The sequence below is a fragment of the Lolium rigidum genome, chromosome 1, assembly GCF_022539505.1.
Source record: "Lolium rigidum isolate FL_2022 chromosome 1, APGP_CSIRO_Lrig_0.1, whole genome shotgun sequence".
NCBI classification, from domain to species: Eukaryota; Viridiplantae; Streptophyta; class Magnoliopsida; order Poales; family Poaceae; genus Lolium; species Lolium rigidum.
The window spans coordinates 149,518,124-149,523,886 of record NC_061508.1 but is presented as its reverse complement, the minus strand read 5'-3'; positions in this window follow the sequence as shown (position 1 = coordinate 149,523,886).

The following is a 5,763-nucleotide window of genomic DNA, read 5'->3' as shown; positions in this document are numbered from 1 at the left end:
TAGAAATTTCCCTCTTATCTCATGATCTTCTCTATGTTCAGATGGCCCCTCCCAATCGCAATAACGATGCCATGATGCGACTGCTGCAAACCTTGATGGCCGACAAGGAGACTGACCGAGCTGAACGCCAAGCCAACATCACAGCACTGCTGTTGACTGCCAAAACCCACCGGCGGGCAGCGGCCTTGTCAACACCGTAGAGCCGGGAAGAGCCTAGAGCTGCGGCTGGCTGAGACCCCTCCGAGCGACGGCCCGCAATGCTCTTCTGGTCACACGCGGCGATGCGAAGTGCAAGGGCGTGCCACCTGACCTATACCCGGTCGGGAAGGTGATGGGGATGCCTCGCTTAGTTTCCCGCAGGGCATACATGTAAACGTTAAATACGAGCCTCGATCGGCTCTCAGAGTTATCCCGTGAATCGGCTCAAAGAGCCGATCCACCCATGATTCGTACGGGGTGCACGAATACTTGGTGGTCCTGCTTGATCAAGATAAAGCTAATTAGATCTACGACGATTTAGGGTTTTCACCGCATAATCGGATCATCCTACTCCAGGTTGGGCCTCGCGGCCACGCACGGTGCTCGTAAGCCGATCCTAAACAAGGCCTAAAAACCAACATGAAGTTGATCCTCGGAACATCCCGTTTAGGACTTGCGAACGCCACCCTACGTGCCACCGGATCCTCCCCCTTTGTAAGGCCTAACTATTGCGGATATTAAACTAATCCTTGTAGACCAAGGAGCAATCGTAACGGACCAGATCTACTAAATAATGATCAAGCGGGTGCCGCCCCCACACCCGAGATAGGTGTGAGGGCGGCTAGATATGCAAGGGTTGCACTACGTAAGCATGCTTAAACGAAGAACAATGCTAACCCTAACACATCTAATGATAACTACGTTGCTCGCCATCAAAAGCGCTTCAATGACGAGCAACGCATGAAAAACGTGGGCTTGTGCTGCCTAGATCGCAAGATGCGATCTAGGCAGCATGTCGCTTACCCGATAGAAACCCTCGAGACGAAGGAGTTGGCGATGCGCCGAGATTGGTTTGTTTTGGGTTGAACGTGAGTTGTTGTTTATTCCATAAACCCTAGGTACATATTTATAGTCCAGGGGACTTTCTAATGTGGGCGTGCACCAAACCGTGCACGAGTAAGATTCTACTTTCTAAACTAAGATGCGATCTAATATTTTACAGTATACAAGGGCAATTAAACCCAACTTGGTATAACAGGCCGATTCACGTAATCCTCCATGTATATTTCTTTAAGCCCATCCCGATTGCGGCCCACCTCTCGACTCGGTTAAATTCCGGTGATAACACATGCTCCCCGGTTTTGGAAATGGCATTTCCAAAATCATTACGCTTTCTTTCGTCGGGTCATGTCGTGGCGGAACCGTCGCAAGATCCGTCACCATGATGACTTGCCTTCTCAACTTCTCCGCGTGACTTGGCAGTCTTTTCTCTTTCTTTCAAGCACCACTTCCTCGAAACTCGCTGTGGCATTGAATTTTCACCATATCCCCTTTTATTTAACCGCTATGAACAGTTCTGCTCTCGCATCCCCCTCGCATTAGCAGATCCAAAAGTCCTCTCGCGCCATCATGTCTTCTTCCTCCTCTCGCCCTATCGGATCCTTCCAGCCGAGTCCTCCATGTCCCGCGAGCCGACGCCGGAGCACAACCCGGCGGCGGTCCATGCAGCCAACACCCGTCGCGCCATTGCGGCCGGGAGGAGTCGGACCATGACTTCTCCATCCGGTCCGAGGACGACCAGTCCTCGACGGACGGGGAGAGCGACCTCCGTTTCCTCGCCGATGGGGAATCGGAGGAGGAGAGCGACGACGATCGCTTCTCCTGGGACGACTTCACCTCCTCCGAGGGGGTGGGGGAGGAGGAAGAAGAGGAGGAGGACGACGACGACGACGACTCCTCGAGGGCTACCCGCCGCCGAAGCGCCTCCGCATGTGGTGGGACGATGACAGCGAGCCGACGACGAAGACGGGGATGAAGCCCCCGTGGAGGGCTACGGGAGTAGCGACGAGGAGCCCATCGGCAGCAGTGTCGATGAGAGCTCCGAGGATGACGATGAGGGCAGTGACGGCCCGTAGATAGGATCTCTAGCATAGGGTCAGTCGTAGTAGATGGGGCAATGTATCCCCTAATATTTCCTTCTGGGAGCAATCAGCTCTTTGATGTAAGAAATCCCGCCTATTAATGAAGAACTTTTTCCTCAATTCGATTTTGCTGATTTCCTTTTGAGCTTAATTTAGCCGATCCTCTCTTATGCTGACCCCGCCGATTCGTCCCCTTTGCCAATGCGCAATGAGCCGATAGCAACGCATCGGTCCTTTGACATTCACCCTTCCATCCTTCAACCGATGATTCTCTTTCCAGCTTCGGAGATTCTCCTTCGCGAGCGCTCATCGTTTTGTGAAGAAGGTTGCAACAGAGATCAGCCGATGGTACCCCAATCGGTTCCTCAATAGAACATCTACCAGGCCTGTTGCCCCCCGAGTCTCAGCCAAGGCAAAACAGAGACGAGGATACGCCAATTAGCTGTCTGGACCTGGTCTTGATCATGTCTGAGGGAGTTTCTTATGCAGAGCCAGCCGATTCGAACACAAATCGGCTTCTCAAAGCAGAGAGCCTTCAAGGTGAGCTGCCCCCCGAGCTTCCTCAGTTCTTGCAGGCCAGACCGGCTCCTTTCCTTTGGTGGCATTGCTCTTGTATCCCCCTTGAGTCGATGGCCACACATCGGCTTCCACACCCTTAAGTCGATGCCTGCTCCATCGGCTGTGCTCGAAAATTTTCGAATTTTCATATTTTTTTTTTTACGGCCGACCTGTGCATCGGCCCCCATATTCCAATACCCATCACCAGAAAATGAGATGCTTCCGTTGCATATCCTCGTATTTTCATATACCTGGGTGCCCCCCGAGCCGATCTCGTCAAGAGAATTGATGGTATCGGCTCTGTTGGATAACATGTTGACCCCAGGCAGAATGGTGGGTGAGGATAATTTTGGCCGATTGTTGGAATCGGCCTCCACGTTGCTTGCTCGTTGAAGGTTTTGTAAGTTCCCTTCATAAATTTTTGGGGCCGATCACAAGGATCAGCCTTGCCCGATTTGCTCATTGGTTTGATCTTGCTATTCGGTTAGGCTGGATAAAACCAACCCAACCTCTGACTTGATGCGCTTGCTGTCGTCCACCTTGAGTGCACCGTAGATTCGTGGAGTACTAAGCTCTGTCGGCAAGACGAGTACCATGTTTGTACCAGCCGATGTCTCATCATCGGCTTTCCTCTGTTTAGGGCGCCACTCCATTTTCCGTGGACGACCCTCTTCATCCAGGGCTCGCTGAACTTTTGCAGCCAGATCAGGTCGTGCCTTCCTTAGCGTATGCAGGTATAACCTTTCGGCTTCCTCCGGGCCGCGCAATCGCTGAACCCTGCGCTTTTGGGAACGGCTGAGTCCGTCAGGGCACCACCTTGGCCGGTGGTACCTGTCTTCTTCTACTTCTCCCTCGTCTTCTGAATCCTCAAGATCCGCCCAACGAGGTGACTCAGCGCGTTTGCTTTGTGGCGGGAGAGGCCCTAGGCGCTCGAACACAGACACGTTGGCTGCCTCCTTCTTCTTCTTGTTGCATTCTCGGGCAATTGCCGATTGTGGGCAATCGGCTCATTCCTGAATCCCAGCAGTGTCCGAAGAAGGGGCAGTCCCGTGTCCGGCGTTGTCATCTTGCTCCCTTGATTTTTCCGTGGCACGGCGCTCGTGCTCCTCCTCATCGTGATCATGCCGACGATGTCTTCCGGCTTCTCTAGCCAGACGATCTCCTTCATCATCATAGTTGGTTCGACGGCGTTGGTCATACTGACTCACATATTTGTTGAGGAGGTGATCAGAGAGGGGTCGCTGATATCTTATATTCTTCACCTCTCCCTCTGTGACATAGCGCTTGCCATCATGACGGAGCCGATCGCGTGGAGCGGCCTCCTCTCGTATCCTTGCTATGAGAGCAGCTGCCCTCATCTCCATCTCTCGCCGCAGTGGTTCCCGTGTCCTACCATGTTGATGCCGAACGAGGGACTCGGCCGGCAACCCTCGTGGTAGGTGACTTCCACCATGTTAACGGCGGGGAAGGGTTGGGTGTCGACCTTCATGGCGTATCGGTTGAAAATTAGCCGCCCCTTCTCTATCGCCGCTTGGATGTGCTGACGCCACGCCCTGCAGTCGTTGGTGGCATGGGAGAGCGAGTTGTGGAATTTGCAGTACGGCTTTCCGTTCAGCTCTTTCGCCGTGGGGAACTTGAGACCTTCGAGAATCGTCAACTCGTTTCTCCTTGAGCAGGAGGTCGAAGATTTGTTCAGTCTTGGTCACGTCAAAATCAAATCCCCGGGCGGCCCCGGTGGCTTTACCCATTTGCAGGACACGGGGTTCCTCCCCGAGTCCACTCAGCCCACCGCTACTTCTTGGTCTCCCGCGAGCACTTCATCTTCCTCTCGTATCGACCATGACTACTCGCACGCTTGAACTTGTCTTGGTACAGGTCCGGGTGGCGCCGTTCATATGCCGATAGTTTCGAACCATGTGCGCCGGCCGAGGGATAATCTGCTTGGGAGGCCATGTCCTTGAGCTGTGTTGCAAGGCCTGCTACCGCCAACTCGATCGCTTCCTTTTCGGTTATACGAACCGAATAACATCGGTTCCTACGATTCCTGAAGCGCTGGATGTATTCTGTCACCGTTTCCCCGCGCTTCGACGTAGTTGTGCTAGATCGGCAATGCCAGCCTCGGAAGCTTCTGAATGGTATTGCATATGGAACCGTTCTTCCAATTGCTTCCAAGACTGGATGGAGTTTGCCGGCAAAGAGGTGCACCATCCAAAAGCCGATCCCGTGAGGGACTCGTGAAAAGAGCCTCACGCGTAGCTGATCCGACACCGAAGCCGGTCCTAGTTGAGCCAAATATCGGCCGACGTGCTCGATGGAGCTGGAGCCATCCGATCCACCGAATTTGGAGAAGTCGGGGAGCCGATATTTAGGTGGCAGCGGGATCATCTCGTAATCGTCGGGGTACGGCTTGGAATAGCCGATCGCCCTTCTTTTCGGCACCATGCCGAACTCGGTCTCTCGCATGGTACCGATCCGATCCGCCGTGTCTGGCTGTAGGAGTTGCACTCCGAAGATTCGCCGGGGTGGCGTACTTAGCCAGCCATGTTTGCTTTTCCAGCTCCGAGCCAACCGCAGGAGCCGGGCTCGGGAGTTTCGTCGGTGTGGCGTACCTAGTTAGCCACGTCCGCTTCTCAAGCTCGTTGCCGACGTTCCTCCCGTCAACGCCGGAGTCCCCGATGTTGTGGCCTGGTTTGTGAGTGCCCGAGCTACCACAATCCGGCACATACGTGCACGCGTATCCTTGAGGGATCTCCTTAGGCGCCTCAGCCAAGAACTCGGTAGTCACTAGGGTCACCACCAATCTTGTAGACGAGGAATGCCGGTGTAGTCGGCACTTCAGCAGGTGCCGCCAACGCATATGGCAGCGGTGGACGGGACCGGAATGGCAACTCTCCTTGATGAGTCCCGAGAGCTGGTCCCGACGGCGAGTACCGGTGGCTCATGATCTCCTGGATTACGCGCGAGCGACACACTCCAACACGTTGACCAAGTTTTCGAGTGGCGATGTAGCAAGTGAGCCACCAAGTAGTTGATCTCTCCGCCGCAGGCCCCCGGTGCGTTCCTCCGACGGGGCGCAGAGATCTAT